The following is a 10,947-nucleotide window of genomic DNA, read 5'->3' as shown; positions in this document are numbered from 1 at the left end:
GCTTTTGAAATTTTCAAATTAAACAAAATCATGAAATAATTTTAACATGCTCTTTTGAAGTTAATCCGTAAAAATTATATATATTTAATATATATTTTTTTTTATAAAAATAAAATGATTTCACCTATTAAAAGATGTTTTAAGTTTTCATAATTATTGTTATAATTCTTGCTGTCCAAAAAATGAAATTACTTTGAGTAAATACTTAGAGACAACTACTGTTGAATATAAAAGAAATTCCTATTATAATGTAAAATCATTGATATATTTCAACATGCGAAAAATTTACAAAATTATTTGACTAGTTGAATGATCCATTCTTAACATTATAGCAATTTAACAATACTAATTACTAAAAACATATAAAGATTCTTTTTAGTGTAAGTAAGTTATAAATATTAGATTATAATGTAATTAATAAAAGCCACAAAATCAATTAAGCTTATATTAATATTATGAATGCATTTAGCAATAACTTCGAGTTAACTACATGCTTTTCAAAAAGATATGTTCAAAAAATTATATTCGTCGTATATTTTATACATTAATTTTTTGTGCATATGTAAAGCAAAATATTCTATGAAAATATATATTGTTACTAAATATTAAAATTTCCAATTCTTGACGTACACGTTTTAAATTGTAATTTTTTAAAAAAGTATTTTCTAATAATAAAGAACTGAAATATCAAAATTTCTTCAAAAATGTTGATGAACGACCGTAAACTTTAAATTAAATTCAACAGTTTTAATAATTATAGAATTTCAGAATAGACTACATTTTAAAATTCTTCATACGTAGAATATTTTTATTTAGTTCAGTTATATAAATAATACTGAAATTCTAAATATAAAAGTCTTGAAAATGCATATATGTTTTTACGAAATTATAATATTGCAATTTTAAGCTGTTTCATTGGAGCAAGGATAAATGTAACATAAAATTTAAAAAATTAAATAATATGAATATATAAAATATCTCTCTAGGGTGGGTGAAAATATATATAAATTCTAAAATATTTAAAATATAATTTAGGTAAGTCGAATGAAAATGATCAAACAACGATATTTATAAAATTCCTTTATAAATTTAAGCATTCAAATAAAATTAAGCCTTCCCCCTCGTTCAAGAAAAATAAAGATCGTCAATTCCTTACAAATTAAATTAATTTACCCCCCCCCCCCAGTCACCGCCACCCTGGTACATAAAAACCAATAAATTTGTTTTCTGAACCTCATTGCTAGCTGCATGGTAAATCAGTCATATTTCAACCCCAAGCGCATTGTTCGTTATCGGTGGAGAGTTTTGCAAAAATGTCAGTGTTTCCGCCCCCATCTGTATGCGCGTACATAGAAATTCGCCTACATCAAGGCTACGTTTTTATTTGGTTTTCTAAAAGTCAAAACAATATTTATGACTGAATGACACTGGTTAGCTCAATCGCTACATTTGCAACATAGTTGTTATTATTTCCCATTAGTCTACATACGCCTGATTGTAATTAGTTCCTGTAAAATACTAAACTATGTTTTAAAGAACGAGACCACTGTGAATTCGTTCTTGCAAGCATAGGGAGTGAGGACATAGCAATATCCCAAATCTAAAGCTTCGACCGTAAATATGCTCTTTGGCATGAACCGCCTTGGGGTAGGACTACCTGATGAATTATGGGCTAAATCAGGTAAACTTTCGGAAATACAACATCTGAGAAGCCTCCCATTCGGATATATTGTTAACTTCTTATATTGTATTGTATACAATAGTATGCAAATATCCACTTGTATTATTATTTTTATTAAAAAGTATTTTATCCATCTAAAATACAAGTGGACAGAACGATTTTTAGTGTAGCCATAAATAGAGCAAAACACATGTAACGTAGAAGCTAATATTTTATAAGAAGCACAACATATTATTCAAATTAAATACGGCATTATCTATTTAATTACGTTTCATTTTCTAATATATTAGCACTTATTTTCTTTTTATATCATGGAATTTCTCATGGAACTTTATTTCTATTCTCGAGGAAAAACGTAAATTGTACGATGAGTATATGTGTACAAATTATATTTTTATTGTTAATAAATATAATACGATATTAGCCTAAATTCATTACATTACTGTATCATTATAAAACTATAAAACCATATTAAAACTACAATAACCAACGTAAGTGTTTGCATAAAATAATCAATATTGATGTTTTAAATACATTATGCTATGTCTGGAATATATAAATACTGTTTCATTAGGACCGCTATTTCCGTTTTATTCGCCGATGAAAATGATGACAGTGGCTTTGTGAGTTAAACCTATTGTTATCCGGTTTCCTGGTTGTAAAAAATTCAACTAGCGAAATAAAAGAAAGTACAGCAACGTATGACGTTTGGATCTCACAGTTTATGTAAACATCTGAAGATGCAAATTGCGATTCTAATTGTAGTATGTCATACTTTGCAAAATTAAATATAAGCCCCAGACACTACGTAAGTTTAAAGAATATAAATAAACAGTAGGTTTCGTAACGCTGATACTTAATATTTATATTGACATTTAATTCTAATTGCTAAACATTTTTTGTGATCAACTTTATACTATCAAAATTTTTGATACAAATACCAATAATTATTTTTAAATTATATCTCGTTTTATTTATGTATTTAGTTTGTTTTTATTTTTTTGTTTTGAAATTTTATTGCGTATTATTTAAATATAAACATATACAAATCAAATAATTGTAAATATTACCCAATGCATATTAAAAATTGATGTTACATAATATTACATTACATTACATATAAAATAACCTTACTTAATATAAAATTAAAAATATTAAACGTAAATTCATTTCCTAATGTATTTATATCATTTATTTAAATTGGAGAAATTATTAAACAGCATAATATAATTTCATTTATTAAATAAAAATGTTTTGATCTTATAATATTTATTTCAGCAGCTTTGAATTAATTTTCATACAAAATTCATGATTTCGTATTTTTTATTATATATTTTTATACAATAACCAATAAAGATATTTTCTAAAATAGTGGTAAACCATATTCTTCAGATAATAGATTGTTTTACTAAAATAATTAAATATTGTTGATGAAGTAGGGGCAATTTGGTTACCAATAATGATAAATTACAAATATTTCGTCATTGTTTTTTTGCAATATATTAAATTCTGAAAAACAAATTATAAAAATATATACTATAGGATGATGCAAGATGAAATATTTTAGTAATCTAAGGATTATTCGTACGTATATATTTCTCATATTACGTACGGAGAACGTACATTTTTTACACATTAAAATTCGATAAAGTATTAAGAAGAATATTTATAAATTTTTAATTTTTACATTATTTGATTAAAATTCTACAAAAACTCTACGTTAAAAATGTACCGAGCCCGTAAAGTCCTTCCAGTTCCTTAATTGCATCATAAAAATCAGGTATAATTAACTAACATCTCGAATATTGCATAAGTGCTATACCAAACGTCTAAAGCAATAAGACATTGAAGCTTGACGGAATATAAGTAGACGAATTGAGAAGCCTGACTAGCTCCCGAGAATATGGCCCTCGTCAGAAGAGGGAGGAGAAAGGTCGGGACATCTTATTTCGTTTTTCGTTAGTACTCCAACCATTACCAACGTACTCGATGACAGTCTGATGGTCACTTGGGCGATTTCAGAATATCGCACGTACCTCCGGTGATAGGGATCCTGAAGCTAGTCCATGCTGCTCAGTATGCTACTCATCTCTACTTACACGTTTTTCCTTAATTAGAAACAATCCGAGGGACAAGATTAAGGGTCTTTCTGCGTACCATCTATGTTCGTGTTCGAATTTGGAAAATGTACCGATGGTCCCAGGCTATGGTCGTTTTTAAGGACCGACCTTGCCAGCCAAATAACGCCGTTTTTGGAATTTGAGTTTAAAACGGTTTTTCAACTCAGCGAATTAAATGTATAGAAAAAATCTTCTCCCGCCCTCCCGCAATTAATGACTGTTTCCTAAGTTTAACTTATTTTTGTCGTAAAGTGAGTATAATATAATATCTATAAAAGATAGATCTTTCTAAAAAAACATTATTTCTCTGTAAATTTCATCTTCACATTTTTGCAAGCAATTGTATATAATTTAATTAACGCGCGCGGGTTGCTAGATACCAGAAATCTGAGGAAAGCATTTTCCTATCGAAGGAGTCAATACTGACAAAAAATTCAATAATATTGAAATGTCGGCTACCTTAAATAATCGTTCAGAAAAGTTGAAATATTACAGACGTCGTCCCGAGTATGTAAACATACAAGAGGTAGTCTGAAGCGCGAAAAATTTCAAAGGATGCATCTTCATCTATAGGGCATTTAAACTCTGTAAGTCCGTGGCGTCTTTTGCCCTAATTAAGCAGAAAAGAAGGGTGGGACAAAGTAAGAATGAGTATACCGAAGAAAAATAAAAGGCGAAGACGAGGAGGCTTGCAAAGACCAGGAAAAACGTCCGAGTAGTCAGGTAAGAAACGGAAGGAAAAGCGAAAGACGTAGTAAGAATAAACGAAGATACGAAGTAAGATTAGCTGTGAAGAAAGATCCGAAATTGTCCATTTATGCCCCCCACGCAGATCCCAAAGAGGGTAAGAACATAACTGGAGACAGCTGTCTAAACTTATTGATTATTTTTGTCCAAATTAGCAATAAAAAAAACAAAGATAAACGGAGGACGCTGACATTCGCTCGACAGCGCTATCGTGTTCTCTATATTTTTCATTAGAAGATATGAAACAGACATAAGCGATTGTGATTGCACTATTACCCACGTCAATTGTGAACGAAAAGTTTATCTAATATCTATCGTAGATTAAAGAATAGCAATGAATAAAAGTTGGGATAAAAGGAAGTTATAATAAGATGCCAAGTATTTTTTTGTATCTTTCTTCAAGAAACTTGCTCTTAATATTTTAAGCAATCACTAAGTCGAATTGTTATTTATGTAATTTTTATCTTGGTATTTACTTGTGATGAAAAAATTACCACTAATAAATGGCCCAAATTTCTACGATTATGTTAAATATGACGCTGTTTGAATAACTTTTGTTAAATACTGCCATTTGAATATGGAATAATTCAATACAGTTGATTACTGTTTCAATTTATTGATTAAATTTTAATAAAATATCGCAGAATACACATATCTTTGGAAACGAGGATTTTATTATTCTAAAATCTGTAATAAAATAATTATACCTATAAATGATTGATTGTTCACTATTCGAATGAATTCTCTAAATCTACTCGACTGAATGTTTAAGTTTTTTGTTAACATATTTAATAATATGAAATATTAATATTATTTAATTTTAAGGAATTTTCATTTATATTCAGGAATTTATACAAATAAAACGTGTTGGATTGATTTGATCAACTTAAAATGTAGAAATATCAATCATGAGTATTGAATTTCGTGTGATTCAATGGAAGATATAATATTGTAAAAATCCTTAATAGTCTAAATCCCTAATTGAACAAAAAGAAATAAAAGGAGTCAAACGTGAATTTTTAATCCAAGTTTAGAACTAATTCTTGATTTATAGGCACACACACACACGTGTGTGTGCGTGTTTCCGCATTCTAAAGTCGAGAATATATGCATATGTATGCATATATGTTTAGATAATGCATGTATATGATATTATAAGCCATAATACGATTTTTATTTATATAAATTTTATTAGATTTATACTGTATTGTATTTTTTCCTTATGCAGCGTCTCAATTTATATATTTTAATATAATTTTTTTATTTTAATTTAATTTTAAGATAATTTTAATCTTCAATGTTATTAAAAACTTAACATTCTTTGCAAAAAACCAAAGGCTAAGGAAGTATATGGTTAATCAAATGAAAAAAAAGATGAAAATCATCAGAAAGAGGACATGTATTATTTGATATTCTTTAATCTAGCAAGCTCACTCGAATAATTTTCAAATATTTATGTTAATTATACTTAATTATAATAAATCATTTGATATTTTATGTAACAATGTACATTCTGAACAATTATGTTTTCGCATTATAATATAGTAAATAATAAAAAAGGGAGAAAAGGATAAGAACTCGAGTCAGAAAGTAACAAATTAATATTTAACTTATATAATTAAAAAGAAACCGATGCCGAAGGCGAGAATCCGAACGGGCGTGAGTCAAGCTCCGTTGAATAAAACACCCAAGACTCGCAGGAACATCAGGCAGAAGTAACAAACGTCGCTCAGCCTCGATCGAATTATGTTTGAAAAAAAATGTAAAAAAATGAGAACTCCATTGGCTTCCGCACTAAGATATGGAGAGGCAGTTGGCCTTTTGCAAGATCGCTAAGATTAACAGAAGAAAGGAAATTAACTCACAATTACCAATCAATGCTTCAAAGAGATTGTTTTTTACTTTATTCTCAAAGTTACCGAGCCTCAAAGCTGATGGCCCCATTGCGTAATGGCTGATTAATTCATTACCTAGTGTGTCATTCCAGTTTAATTACTCAAAGGCTATTACTGCGTCGATCTAACGATCATCGGTCGTAAGTGCGTAAGACGTCGACGTCGCGTACAAGATGTGGGATCTAGAGCCGTCAGCAGACTATTTCAAAGCCATCAGAAAAACAAGGATAGCAGTGACGATGTTATTTATCGTACTGTGTTTCGAGAAAAATGCTGCGAGTGGCGCAAAAGCTACGGGCGCGCGAGCGAAATGACAATATCGACAAAGACACGAAGAGACTCTCTCACGAGCCCTCGCGCGCACGCATCCACACGCACACGTAAACACATACGTGGAAGCAAACGCGCAACACTCGCCCCTCCAACAACACAAGCCCATAAGCGCGCTTATCTCTTATGAAAATCCTGTCTTACTCGTTGCATTAATTACCGATCCGCACGCGATAAGCGCGCCGAAAGCGTACGAGGCCGACTTAACCTCAAAATTAGTCGAGTCCACACATTACAGCGCGGTCGTCACCGTCACTCGTCTTTCCAAAACACGAGGTATCGCGATACAAAGCGATCGAAATTAGCCTACATGACGATCATTGCGCGTCGGCTGTTGAGAAGAAAGAAGGCTGCTCGCGCATGCGTCTCCCTCCTTCCCCGCGTGACCCGCCGCGTCGTCAAGCAGCCGACGAACCTCGTGTTTGTGTGAGGTTCGTACGTGTGAGCTCTCAGCGACACGGCGGCAGTCGACGGGGATTCGAATGTACGTGTACGCCTGCCTCTACCCGGAGCACGTAAGCGCCCTCGACGCTCGCATTGGCCAATCGGCCTCCCGAGACCCCAATGTAGATAAGCCGCTTTGGGCGGCGCACACGCACCCAGCTACACTGAGCCGCAGCGTTTTTGTGTAGGTAGGCGCGCGCACACGGGCAACATAACCTCTATATGCAAGCAACGCGACGCGCCGCTTCCCAGGCTTTAGCATCGATTTCCAGTCGGACGACCCGCAGCGCGAACGCTAAGGAGAGAGGGAAAGCGACTGCGCGAGAGAGACGGCAAAAGAGAGCGCGCGGAGAACCGTGCACGAAGAACACTCTCTCCCTCTCTCTCTCTCTCTCACACTCGCTCGCTCACTCACTCTCAAGGCCTGACTCCCTCGGCCAGAACGAGGAACGCGCGGTCAGGCTCGACTTTCAATACACACAGCCTCCAGAGAGTTAAAAAAGAAGGGGAGTCCGCATTTGCGGAGAAAAAGCGAGGCGGCGGCCCCGGCGCGCGAAATTCCAGATAGTAACCACGATCGCTGCCTGCCTACCTCCCTCGTCCCGCTACCCGCGCATCTCAGCATATATCCCCTCTCCTTTTTATTTTCAGTCGGTGTTCGCTCATAGGAACCAGCTGTATGAGAAGCGAGAGCCGAGGTTATAAGGGCCCTCCATGCAATCGTTCATCGGCGCCGTCGCCGTCGGCTCCTGCCAAGGCGGGGAAGTCGGAACGGCTGCTCTCGAGGATGCACAGAGGGGGGCCCTAACCTCAAAACCTCGCTTCATCTCACTTTATCCCCACCGCGTCATGGCCGTGGCTCCCCTTCGCATCACGCCGCGTTGCCATAACCTATAAGCGCACAGTGGGGGAAATACCAGGGGACGTCAGCGGAGGAGCCGAGCAAACGCAAGCTAGGCTATCTCTTTGTGTGCGTCGCGTTAGCGCGCGCGCAACCGTGTGTTGTGTGTGTATGCACTCTTGAATGACTGAGTGAGCGACTAACGAGTGAGAGAACCAGAGAGAGAAATACGAATTTTCAGTTGCCGAGGTATTACCGTCAAAAATGTTCCCTCTTATCTTGGGAATATAGAACATGTTTTTATGAAAGTGCCGAGCTATAATTGCTGTGGCGACGCGAAGCAACTTTGTCATTACGAACGAACTGCGCTCCAAAATCGAAAATATTATTGTTGCTCTAGAAATACTAAAAATACGAATGAGAGAGGTAACCAATGGTAGCCAACGACGTCATGCGATAATCCAATATAAAAGTTCGGAGAAGTGCTGATTTACATCGCGGTAAAATATTCATAATTTGATACGAGCAAAGACGCGCCCCTGTCGGGCGAATCAAAGTCGATCGGAAAATCTTGATAGGTCGCCTTACCGTCACGAGACCCAAATAGCGCGGTAGTTTGACCGTACGTAACGCACACGGGCATCAGTACTCTCACACGTACGCAACGGCCAGCCGGGAAAATCGACTTTCCGTTGCTGGCACAGAACACGGCACGCAACGCGCAGACCTCGGAGCTCGGCGTTCCCGTTTTCGCTCGGCAACTCTCCATCTCACTCGTACCCGCCTCTTGTCCGCCTCCCACTACGGCCTCACTGCTTTCAGCCTCGTCATCCTCGACGAGCGAGCGCGGCCCGTGAGAGAGCGAGATATAGGCGCGCGGATAAATTTAGAAAAAGTCTCCCAACTTTTTTTTATTGGGTATTCGAAACACCGTGGGGCAGTCTATAATTTTCCCTTTTTTTTCTATTCCAACTTTATTTCAAAATTATATTTAAAAAATCTAAGTGCCCCACGTCCTTCCGTTCCCAACTTTGACCGTCGGCTCATTTGCTCGTTCGTTCTCTCTGTCTTTGTCCCTCTCTTTTACTCTCTCTATAACTCTCTCACACGATCGTTTGATCGTTCGCTCCACTTGGAGAACGTACAAACACTGAATGAACAAGGACGGAGTACAGAAATTCCGCTGAAGCGAGCAAAAATTCCAATTCAGCGAAGAGCCGAGCGTAGTGCGAGAGGGAAAGACAGAGAGACTCGCTCGAACGCTCATAACCTAAAAGCGCGCGACGACATCACGAGGAGTCGGCAAAGAACGAGCTTTATGCGATCTCGAACCTCTCGCTCGCTCTTGTGCGGGGAACAGCTCCGCCAACTGACAGCTCAACGGTCGAAATTTTCGTACGTATATAATGCAAAGCGGCCGCGTCAGACGGCAGCTAGAGAGCGCGCGCACGTACGAGAAAGAGAAAGAGAGTGAGAGAGATAAAGAGACGAACAAGGACGCGAAGCGGGGAGTAGGTGCTCCGACGGTGGTGGTAAATCGACGGTATACCCGCCTTAAGCTGGCGCTCCACTACTATTGCATTTTATTTCCCTTGTGTTTTTCCTCTTCATTTACGATCGCTCACGGCTACGCTTCTATGGGCCTTTGTAAATGTAAACAAGATCTTTCAGGGGCGGCCGCACGTGTGCTGTCGGACGCGCAACGTGAGCGAGGGGAAAAGAGAGAGAGATGATGTCGAACCGCGTCTATGTTCGCATCGGGACACACCGAGCAATTCGCCTACCTTTTTATCGCTTACACGCGCCTGATGATCACGGCTGCGCTTTTCATAACTATAGATGCGCTGGAGATGAAGGTGCGCGGACCGGCGTCCGCTATATCGGACGCTGCAATTGGCCAGGCGTGATGTAATTAACCGATCCGATCACTCGCTTACACCGGACAATGACGGCTGCCGTATATTTAGAATTTCAAATATAACCCTAAATGCAGATGTTTTTAGATGGCTACGACTGCTGTACACAGTGTTTCCGCACTCGCGCGCTTACGTATGTACACGCAAAAAAAAATTAATATACGTTTGTGCGCATATATATGTACAAAAATGTGTATAACCCGAGACGTACACGTATACGTGCTGCATATTATTTTAGCGAATCACGGCTCAATAAGCCGCAATTTTTGCGCATCAAAATTCGGCCCATTATAATATTATTCAGCTTAGCAGTCGTGGGTGAATAGGTACGTAATATTACATTGCAATACCGGCTCACCGGAAAATGCAATGAGCCCGCGAACGGCTAAAAAGTACGGCTTGTACTTTATAGCGAGAAGAGGCTCTTGCACCGTGCGATCGCTCTCCACTTCTCGGCTACAAGTCTTACGAACGTTGAGCTCCCATCGACTGCGCAATTGGCCGAGCGTTGGAATAACAAGAGTCTAGTGTACTGGGCCTTTCGTTTCGTCGGGCCTCTATTAGTGCGCTTAATGCTTACTACGAGTAGCGAGGTGAGCACTCTTAACTTGGCATTGGGGCCAGGGCTCGGCGGAACATCGTCATATTCCATTCCTTCGTTGCGAGGAAACCGCCCGCCACTAGCCATTGCCAGCCGTTGAGCGTTCGCTCGCTCTTCTCTGACTCGGTGGATGCGCGCCTTAATCGGCTCCGTGCACACGTACACTGGTAGCGGCGATAGTGGCGTGGTTTGGTAGTAGTGGTGGTGAAGGTGGTGGAGGTGGTGGTGGTGGTGGTGGTGGTAGGGGTTGTGGCGGATGCGGTGGCGGCAGGGGCCGAGATGGGACGATGGGTGGGACGTCAACGGACTGGTTGGTGGGTAAGGACTGGCACGGTGGGGGCAGCCGCTCGTGAATAGCGGGTGCGAGCGAGA

Source organism: Ceratosolen solmsi, unplaced genomic scaffold (genome assembly GCF_000503995.2).
Source record: "Ceratosolen solmsi marchali unplaced genomic scaffold, CerSol_1.0 scaffold10, whole genome shotgun sequence".
NCBI lineage: Eukaryota > Metazoa > Arthropoda > Insecta > Hymenoptera > Agaonidae > Ceratosolen > Ceratosolen solmsi.
The sequence above is the reverse complement of the archived record's forward strand: the minus strand, read 5'-3'. Positions refer to the sequence as shown.